This window comes from Hypanus sabinus, chromosome 20 (assembly GCF_030144855.1).
Source record: "Hypanus sabinus isolate sHypSab1 chromosome 20, sHypSab1.hap1, whole genome shotgun sequence".
Lineage (NCBI taxonomy): Eukaryota > Metazoa > Chordata > Chondrichthyes > Myliobatiformes > Dasyatidae > Hypanus > Hypanus sabinus.
The window spans coordinates 50,528,848-50,540,898 of NC_082725.1; positions in this window are offsets into that span (position 1 = coordinate 50,528,848).

A 12,051-nucleotide genomic window follows, 5' to 3' on the forward strand; every position below is an offset into this window, starting at 1 on the left:
GTCAGAACATATGTCAGCAACATGCACTCTTCAGAATCAGTCTCAGAACATATGTCAGCAACATGCACTCTTCAGAATCAGTGTCAGCATATATGTCAGCAACATGTACTCTTCAGAATCTGAGTCAGTATATATATCAGCAACATACACTCTTCAGATTCCGAGTCAGGATATACGTCACCAACATGCACTCTTCAGAATCAGAGTCAGGATAAATGTCAGCAACATGCACTCTTCAGAATCAGAGTCAGGATATATGTCAGTAACATGCACTCTTTAGAATCCGAGTCAGGATATATTTGTCAGCAACATGTACTCTTCAGAATCAGTGTCAGGATATATGTCAGCAAAATGTACTCTGCAGAATCTGAGTCAGCATATATGTCAGAAACATGCACTCTTTAGAATCCGAGTCAGGATATATATGTCAGCAACATGTACTCTTCAGAATCAGTGTCAGGATATATGTCAGCAACATGTACTCTTCAGAATCTGAGTCAGCATATATGTCAGAAACATGCACTCTTTAGAATCCGAGTCAGGATATATATGTCAGCAACATGTACCCTTCAGAATCAGTGTCAGGATATATGTCAGTAACAGGCACTCTTGAGATTCCGAGTCAGGATATATGTCAGCAACATGTACTCTTCAGAATCAGAGTCAGGATATATCTCCGCAACATGCACTCTTCAGAATCAGAGTCAGGATATATGTCAGCAACATGCGCTTTTCAGAATCAGAGTCAGGATATATGTCAGCAGCATGCACTCTTCAGAATCAGAGTCAGGATATACGTCAGCATCATGCACTCTTCAGAATCAGAGTCAGGATATATGTCAGCAACATGCACGCTTCTGAATCAGAGTCAGGAAATATGTCAGCAACATGCACTCTTCAGAATCAGAGTCAGGATATATGCCAGCAACATGCACGCTTCAGAATCAGAGTCAGGATATATATATCAGCAACATGCTCTCTTCAGAATCAGTGTCAGAACATATGTCAGCAACATGCACTCTTCAGAATCAGAGTCAGCATATATGTCAGCAACATGCACTCTTCAGAATCTGAGTCAGGATATAGGTCACCAACATGCACTCTTCAGAATCAGAGTCAGGATAAATGTCAGCAACATGCACGCTTCAGAATCAGAGTCAGGACATATGTCAGCAACATTCACTCTTCAGAATCAGAGTCAGGACATATGTCAGCAACATATCCTCTTAAGAATCCGAGTCAGGATATATATATCAGCAACATGCACTCTTCAGAATCAGTGTCAGAACATATGTCAGCAACATGCACTCTTCAGAATCAGTCTCAGAACATATGTCAGCAACATGCACTCTTCAGAATCAGTGTCAGGATATATGTCAGCAACATGTACTCTTCAGAATCTGAGTCAGGATATATCTCCGCATCATGCACTCTTCAGAATCAGAGTCAGGATATATCTCCGCAACATGCACTTTTCAGAATCAGAGTCAGGATATATCTCAGCAGCATGCACTCTTCAGAATCAGAGTCAGGATAAATGTCAGCAACATGAACTCTTCAGAATCAGTGTCAGGATATATGTCAGCAAAATATACTCTTCAGAATCTGAGTCAGCATATATGTCAGCAACATGTACTCTTCAGAATCAGAGTCAGGATATATCTCCGCAACATGCACTCTTCAGAATCAGAGTCAGGATATATGTCAGCAACATGCACTTTTCAGAATCAGAGTCAGGATATATGTCAGCAGCATGCACTCTTCAGAATCAGAGTCAGGACCTATGTCAGCAACATGCACTCTTCAGAATCAGAGTCAGGATATATGTCAGCAACATGCACGCTTCTGAATCAGAGTCAGGAAATATGTCAGCAACATTCACTCTTCAAAATCAGAGTCAGGACATAGGTCAGCTACATATCCTCTTAAAAATCCGAGTCAGGATATATATATCAGCAACATGCACTCTTCAGAATCAGTGTCAGAACATATGTCAGCAACATGCACTCTTCAGAATCAGTCTCAGAACATATGTCAGCAACATGCACTCTTCAGAATCAGTGTCAGCATATATGTCAGCAACATGTACTCTTCAGAATCTGAGTCAGTATATATATCAGCAACATACACTCTTCAGATTCCGAGTCAGGATATACGTCACCAACATGCACTCTTCAGAATCAGAGTCAGGATAAATGTCAGCAACATGCACTCTTCAGAATCAGAGTCAGGATATATGTCAGTAAGATGCACTCTTTAGAATCCGAGTCAGGATATATTTGTCAGCAACATGTACTCTTCAGAATCAGTGTCAGGATATATGTCAGCAAAATGTACTCTGCAGAATCTGAGTCAGCATATATGTCAGAAACATGCACTCTTTAGAATCCGAGTCAGGATATATATGTCAGCAACATGTACTCTTCAGAATCAGTGTCAGGATATATGTCAGCAACATGTACTCTTCAGAATCTGAGTCAGTATATATATCAGCAACATACACTCTTCAGATTCCGAGTCAGGATATACGTCACCAACATGCACTCTTCAGAATCAGAGTCAGGATAAATGTCAGCAACATGCACTCTTCAGAATCAGAGTCAGGATATATGTCAGCAACATGTACTCTTCAGAATCTGAGTCAGTATATATATCAGCAACATACACTCTTCAGATTCCGAGTCAGGATATACGTCACCAACATGCACTCTTCAGAATCAGAGTCAGGATAAATGTCAGCAACATGCACTCTTCAGAATCAGAGTCAGGATATATGTCAGTAACATGCACTCTTTAGAATCCGAGTCAGGATATATTTGTCAGCAACATGTACTCTTCAGAATCAGTGTCAGGATATATGTCAGCAAAATGTACTCTGCAGAATCTGAGTCAGCATATATGTCAGAAACATGCACTCTTTAGAATCCGAGTCAGGATATATATGTCAGCAACATGTACTATTCAGAATCAGTGTCAGGATATATGTCAGCAACATGTACTCTTCAGAATCTGAGTCAGCATATATGTCAGAAACATGCACTCTTTAGAATCCGAGTCAGGATATATATGTCAGCAACATGTACTCTTCAGAATCAGTGTCAGGATATATGTCAGTAACAGGCACTCTTGAGATTCCGAGTCAGGATATATGTCAGCAACATGTACTCTTCAGAATCAGAGTCAGGATATATCTCCGCAACATGCACTCTTCAGAATCAGAGTAAGGATATATGTCAGCAACATGCACTTTTCAGAATCAGAGTCAGGATATATGTCAGATACATGCACTCTTCAGAATCAGAGTCAGGATATATGTCAGCAACATGCACGCTTCTGAATCAGAGTCAGGAAATATGTCAGCAACAGGCACTCTTCAGAATCAGAGTCAGGATATATGCCAGCAACATGCACGCTTCAGAATCAGAGTCAGGACATATGTCAGCAACATTCACTCTTCAGAATCAGAGTCAGGACATATGTCAGCAACATATCCTCTTAAGAATCCGAGTCAGGATATATATATCAGCAACATGCACTCTTCAGAATCAGTGTCAGAACATATGTCAGCAACATGCACTCTTCAGAATCAGTCTCAGAACATATGTCAGCAACATGCACTCTTCAGAATCAGTGTCAGGATATATGTCAGCAACATGTACTCTTCAGAATCTGAGTCAGGATATATCTCCGCAACATGCACTCTTCAGAATCAGAGTCAGGATATATCTCCGCAACATGCACTTTTCAGAATCAGAGTCAGGATATATGTCAGCAGCATGCACTCTTCAGAATCAGAGTCAGGATGAATGTCAGCAACATGAACTCTTCAGAATCAGTGTCAGGATATATGTCAGCAAAATGTACTCTTCAGAATCTGAGTCAGCATATATGTCAGCAACATGTACTCTTCAGAATCAGAGTCAGGATATATCTCCGCAACATGCACTCTTCAGAATCAGAGTCAGGATATATGTCAGCAACATGCACTTTTCAGAATCAGAGTCAGGATATATGTCAGCAGCATGCACTCTTCAGAATCAGAGTCAGGACCTATGTCAGCAACATGCACTCTTCAGAATCAGAGTCAGGATATATGTCAGCAACATGCACGCTTCTGAATCAGAGTCAGGAAATATGTCAGCAACATGCACTCTTCAGAATCAGAGTCAGGATATATGTCAGCAACATGCACTCTTCAGAATCAGAGTCAGGATATATGTCAGCAACATGCACTCTTCAGAATCAGAGTCAGGATATATGTCAGCAGCATGCACTCTTCAGAATCAGTGTCAGGATATACGTCAGCAACATGCACTCTTCAGAATCAGAGTGAGGATATATGTCAGCAACATGCACTCTTCAGAATCAGAGTCAGGATATATGTCAGCAACATGCACGCTTCTGAATCAGAGTCAGGATATATGTCAGCAACATGCACTCTTCAGAATCAGAGTCAGGATATACGTCAGCAACATACACTCTTCAGAGTCAGAGTCAGGATATATGTCAGCAACATGCACGCTTCAGAATCAGAGTCAGGATATATGTCAGCAACATGCACTATTCAGAATCAGAGTCAGGAAATATGTCAGCAACATGCACTCTTCAGAATCAGAGTCAGGATATATGCTAGCAACATGCACACTCCAGAATCAGAGTCAGGATATATGTCAGCAACATGCACGCATCAGAATCAGAGTCAGGATATATGTCAGCAACATGCACTCTTCATATTCCGAGTCAGGATATATGTCTGCAACAAGCACTTTTCAGAATAAGAGTCAGGATATATGTCAGCAACATGCACTCTTCAGAATCCGAGGCAGGATATATCTCAGCAACATGCACTCTTCAGAATCCGAGTCAGAATATATGTCAGCAACATGCACTCTTCAGAATCCGAGTCAGGATATATGTCAGCAACATGCACTCTTCAGAATCAGAGTCAGGATATATGTCAGCAACATGCACTCTTCAGAATCAGAGTCAGTATATATGTCAGCAACATGCACTCTTGAGATTCCGAGTCAGGATATATGTCAGCAACATGTACTCTTCAGAATCAGAGTCAGTATATATGTCTGCAACAAGCACTTTCCAGAATCAGAGTCTGGATATATGTCAGCAACATGCACGCATCAGTATCAGAGTCAGGATATATGTCAGCAACATGCACTCTTCATATTCCGAGTCAGGGTATATGTCTGCAACAAGCACTTTTCAGAATAAGAGTCAGGATATATGTCAGCAACATGCACTCTTCAGAATCCGAGGCAGGATATATGTCAGCAACATGCACTCTTCCGAATCCGAGTCAGAATATATGTCAGCAACATGCACTCTTCAGAATCCGAGGCAGGATATATGTCAGCAACATGCACTCTTCCGAATCCGAGTCAGAATATATGTCCGCAACATGCACTCTTCCGAATCAGAGTCAGTATATATGTCTGCAACAAGCACTTTTCAGAATCAGAGTCAGGATGTATGTCAGCAACATGCAAGCATCAGAATCAGAGTCAGGATATATGTCAGCAACATGCACTCTTCATATTCCGAGTCAGGATATATGTCTGCAACAAGCACTTTTCAGAATAAGAGTCAGGATATATGTCAGCAACATGCTCTCTTCAGAATCCGAGGCAGGATATATGTCAGCAACATGCACTCTTCAGAATCCGAGACACGATATATGTCAGCAACATGCACTCTTCCAAATCCGAGTCAGAATATATGTCCGCAACATGCACTCTTCCGAATCAGAGTCAGTATATATGTCTGCAACAAGCACTTTTCAGAATCAGAGTCAGGATATATGTCAGCAACATGCACGCATCAGAATCAGAGTCAGGATATATGTCAGCAACATGCACTTTTCAGAATAAGAGTCAGGATATATGTCAGCAACATGCACTCTTCAGAATCCGAGGCAGGATATAAGTCAGCAACATGCACTCTTCAGAATCCGAGTCAGGATATATGTCAGCAACATGCACTCTTCAGAATCAGAGTCAGGTTATATGTCAGCAACATGCACTCTTCAGAATCAGAGTCAGGATATATGTCAGCAACATGCACTCTTGAGATTCCGAGTCAGGATATATGTCAGCAACATGTACTCTTCCGAATCAGAGTCAGTATATATGTCTGCAACAAGCACTTTTCAGAATCAGAGTCAGGATATACGTCAGCAACATGCACTCTTCAGAATCAGAGTGAGGATATATGTCAGCAACATGCACTCTTCAGAATCAGAGTCAGGAGATATGTCAGCAACATGCACGCTTCAGAATCAGAGTCAGGATATACGTCAGCAACATGCACTCTTCAGAATCAGAGTGAGGATATATGTCAGCAACATGCACTCTTCAGAATCAGAGTCAGGAGATATGTCAGCAACATGCACGCTTCAGAATCAGAGTCAGGATATACGTCAGCAGCATGCACTCTTCAGAATCAGAGTTAGGATATACGTCAGCAACATGCACTCTTCAGAATCAGAGTTAGGATATACGTCAGCAACATGCACTCTTCAGAATCAGAGTCAGGATATATGTCAGCAACATGAACTCTTCCGAATCAGAGTCAGTATATATGTCTGCAACAAGCACTTTTCAGAATCAGAGTCAGGATATACGTCAGCAACATGCACTCTTCAGAATCAGAGTCAGGATATAAGTCAGCAACATGCACGCTTCAGAATCAGAGTCAGAATATATCTCAGCTGCATGCACTCTTCAGAATCAGAGTCAGGATATATGTCATCAACTTGCACTCTTCAGAGTCAGAGTCAGGATAAATGTCAGCAACATGCACTCTTCAGAATCAGATTCAGGAAATATGTCAGCAACATGCACTCTTCAGAATCAGAGTCAGGATATATGCTAGCAACATGCACTCTTCAGAGTCAGAGTCAGGATATATGCAGCAACATGAACTATTCATAATCAGAGTCAGGAAATATGTCAGCAACATGCACTCTTGAGATTCCGAGTCAGGATATATGTCAGCAACATGTACTCTTCAAAATCAGAGTCAGGATAGATGTCAGCAACATGAACTCTTCAGAATCCGAGTCAGAATATATGTCAGCAACATGCACTCTTCAGAATCCGAGTCAGGATATATGTCAGCAACATGCACTCTTCAGAATCAGAGTCAGGATATATGTCTGCAACAAGCACTTTTCAGAATCTGAGTCAGGATATAAATCAGCAACATGCACGCTTCAGAATCAGAGTCAGGATATACGTCAGCAGCATGAACTCTTCAGAATCAGAGTTAGGATATACGTCAGCAACATGCACTCTTCAGAATCACAGTTAGGATATACGTCAGCAACATGCACTCTTCAGAATCAGAGTCAGGATATATGTCAGCAACATGAACTCTTCCGAATCAGAGTCAGTATATATGTCTGCAACAAGCACTTTTCAGAATCAGAGTTAGGATATACGTCAGCAACATGCACGCTTCAGAATCAGAGTCAGGATATATGTCAGCTGCATGCTCTCTTCAGAATCAGAGTCAGGATATATGTCAGCAACTTGCACTCTTCAGAACCAGAGTCAGGATATATGTCAGCAACATGCACTCTTCAGAATCAGAGTCAGGATATATGTCAGCAACATGCACTCTTCAGAACCAGAGTCAGGATATATGTCAGCAACATGCACTCTTCAGAATCCGAGTCAGGATATATGTCAGCAACATGCACTCTTCAGAATCAGAGTCAAGATATACGTCACCAACATGCACTCTTCAGAGTCAGTGTCAGGATAAATTTCAGCAACATGCACTCTTCAGAATCAGAGTCAGGACATATGTCAGCAACATATACTCTTAAGAATCCGAGTCAGGATATATATGTCAGCAACATGCACTCTTCTGAATTAGAGTCAAGATATACGTCACCAACATGCACTCTTCCGAATCAGAGTCAGGATATATGTCAGCAACATGCACTCCTCAGAATCAGAGTCAGTATATATGTCAGCTACATGCACTCTTGAGATTCCGAGTCAGGATATATGTCAGCAACATGTACTCTTCAGAATCAGAGGCAGGATATATGTCAGCAACATGCACTTTTCAGAATCAGAGGCAGGATATACGTCAGCAACATGCACTCTTCAGAATCAGAGTGAGGATATATGTCAGCAACATGCACTCTTCAGAATCAGAGTGAGGATATACGTCAGCAACATGCACTCTTCAGAATCAGAGTGAACATATACGTCAGCAACATGCACTCTTCAGAATCTGAGTCAGGATATATGTCAGCAACATGCACGCATCAGAATCAGAGTCAGGATATATGTCAGCAACATGCTCTCTTCAGAATCCGTGGCAGGATATATGTCAGCAACATGCACTCTTCAGAATCCGAGGCAGGATATATGTCAGCAACATGCACTCTTCCGAATCCGAGTCAGAATATACGTCCGCAACATGCACTCTTCCGAATCAGAGTCAGTATATATGTCTGCAACAAGCACTTTTCAGAATCAGAGTCAGGATATATGTCAGCAACATGCACTCTTCAGAATCAGAGTGAGGATATACGTCAGCAACATGCACTCTTCAGAATCAGAGTGAACATATACGTCAGCAACATGCACTCTTCAGAATCTGAGTCAGGATATATGTCAGCAACATGCACTCTTCATATTCCGAGTCAGGATATATGTCTGCAACAAGCACTTTTCAGAATAAGAGTCAGGATATATGTCAGCAATATGCACTCTTCAGAATCCGAGGCAGGATATATCTCAGCAACATGCACTCTTCAGAATCCGAGTCAGAATATATGTCAGCAACATGCACTCTTCAGAATCCGTGTCAGGATATATGTCAGCAACATGCACTCTTCAGAATCAGAGTCAGGATATATGTCAGCAACATGCACTCTTCAGAATCAGAGTCAGTATATATGTCAGCAACATGCACTCTTGAGATTCCGAGTCAGGATATATGTCAGCAACATGTACTCTTCAGAATCAGAGTCAGTATATATGTCTGCAACAAGCACTTTTCAGAATCAGAGTCAGGATATATGTCAGCAACATGCACGCATCAGAATCAAAGTCAGGATATATGTCAGCAACATGCACTCTTCATATTCCGAGTCAGGATATATGTCTGCAACAAGCACTTTTCAGAATAAGAGTCAGGATATATGTCAGCAACATGCACTCTTCAGAATCCGAGGCAGGATATATGTCAGCAACATGCACTCTTCCGAATCCGAGTCAGAATATATGTCAGCAACATGCACTCTTCAGAATCCGAGGCAGGATATATGTCAGCAACATGCACTCTTCCGAATCCGAGTCAGAATATATGTCCGCAACATGCACTCTTCCGAATCAGAGTCAGTATATATATGTCTGCAACAAGCACTTTTCAGAATCAGAGTCAGGATATATGTCAGCAACATGCACGCATCAGAATCAGAGTCAGGATATATGTCAGCAACATGCACTCTTCATATTCCGAGTCAGGATATATGTCTGCAACAAGCACTTTTCAGAATAAGAGTCAGGATATATGTCAGCAACATGCTCTCTTTAGAATCCGAGGCAGGATATATGTCAGCAACATGCACTCTTCAGAATCCGAGGCAGGATATATGTCAGCAACATGCACTCTTCCGAATCAGAGTCAGTATATATGTCTGCAACAAGCACTTTTCAGAATCAGAGTCAGGATATATGTCAGCAACATGCACGCATCAGAATCAGAGTCAGGATATATGTCAGCAACATGCACTCTTCATATTCCGAGTCAGGATATATGTCTGCAACAAGCACTTTTCAGAATAAGAGTCAGGATATATGTCAGCAACATGCACTCTTCAGAATCCGAGGCAGGATATAAGTCAGCAACATGCACTCTTCAGAATCAGAGTCAGGTTATATGTCAGCAACATGCACTCTTCAGAATCAGAGTCAGTATATATGTCAGCAACATGCACTCTTGAGATTCCGAGTCAGGATATATGTCAGCAACATGTACTCTTCCGAATCAGAGTCAGTATATATGTCTGCAACAAGCACTTTTCAGAATCAGAGTCAGGATATATGTCAGCTGCATGCACTCTTCAGAATCAGAGTCAGGATATACGTCAGCAACATGCACTCTTCAGAATCAGAGTGAGGATATATGTCAGCAACATGCACTCTTCAGAATCAGAGTCAGGATATATGTCAGCAACATGCACGCTTCAGAATCAGAGTCAGGATATACGTCAGCAGCATGCACTCTTCAGAATCAGAGTTCGGATATACGTCAGCAACATGCACTCTTCAGAATCAGAGTTAGGATATACGTCAGCAACATGCACTCTTCAGAATCAGAGTCAGGATATATGTCAGCAACATGAACTCTTCCGAATCAGAGTCAGTATATATGTCTGCAACAAGCACTTTTCAGAATCAGAGTCAGGATATACGTCAGCAGCATGCACTCTTCAGAATCAGAGTCAGGATATATGTCAGCAACATGAACTCTTCCGAATCAGAGTCAGTATATATGTCTGCAACAAGCACTTTTCAGAATCAGAGTCAGGATATACGTCAGCAACATGCACTCTTCAGAATCAGAGTCAGGATATGTCAGCAGCATGCACTCTTCTGAATCAGAGTCAGGATATACGTCAGCAACATGCACGCTTCAGAATCAGAGTCAGGATATATCTCAGCTGCATGCACTCTTCAGAATCAGAGTCAGGATATATATCATCAACTAGCACTCTTCAGAACCAGAGTCAGGATATATGTCAACAGCATTCACTCTTCAGAATCCGAGTCAGGATATACGTCAGCAACTTGCACTCTTCAGAACCAGAGTCAGGATATATGTCAGCAACATGCACTCTTCAGAATCCGAGTCAGGATATATGTCAGCAACATGCACTCTTCAGAATCAGAGTCAAGATATACGTCACCAACATGCACTCTTCAGAGTCAGTGTCAGGATAAATTTCAGCAACATGCACTCTTCAGAATCAGAGTCAGGACATATGTCAGCAACATATACTCTTAAGAATCCGAGTCAGGATATATATGTCAGCAACATGCACTCTTCTGAATTAGAGTCAAGATATACGTCACCAACATGCACTCTTCCGAATCAGAGTCAGGATATATGTCAGCAACATGCACTCCTCAGAATCAGAGTCAGTATATATGTCAGCAACATGCACTCTTGAGATTCCGAGTCAGGATATATGTCAGCAACATGTACTCTTCAGAATCAGAGGCAGGATATATGTCAGCAACATGCACTTTTCAGAATCAGAGGCAGGATATACGTCAGCAACATGCACTCTTCAGAATCAGAGTGAGGATATATGTCAGCAACATGCACTCTTCAGAATCAGAGTGAGGATATACGTCAGCAACATGCACTCTTCAGAATCAGAGTGAACATATACGTCAGCAACATGCACTCTTCAGAATCTGAGTCAGGATATATGTCAGCAACATGCACGCATCAGAATCAGAGTCAGGATATATGTCAGCAACATGCTCTCTTCAGAATCCGTGGCAGGATATATGTCAGCAACATGCACTCTTCAGAATCCGAGGCAGGATATATGTCAGCAACATGCACTCTTCCGAATCCGAGTCAGAATATACGTCCGCAACATGCACTCTTCCGAATCAGAGTCAGTATATATGTCTGCAACAAGCACTTTTCAGAATCAGAGTCAGGATATATGTCAGCAACATGCACTCTTCAGAATCAGAGTGAGGATATACGTCAGCAACATGCACTCTTCAGAATCAGAGTGAACATATACGTCAGCAACATGCACTCTTCAGAATCTGAGTCAGGATATATGTCAGCAACATGCACGCATCAGAATCAGAGTCAGGATATATGTCTGCAACAAGCACTTTTCAGAATCAGAGTCAGGATATATGCTAGCAACATGCACACTCCAGAATCAGAGTCAGGATATATGTCAGCAACATGCACGCATCAGAATCAGAGTCAGGATATATGTCTGCAACAAGCACGTTTCAGAATAAGAGTCAGGATATA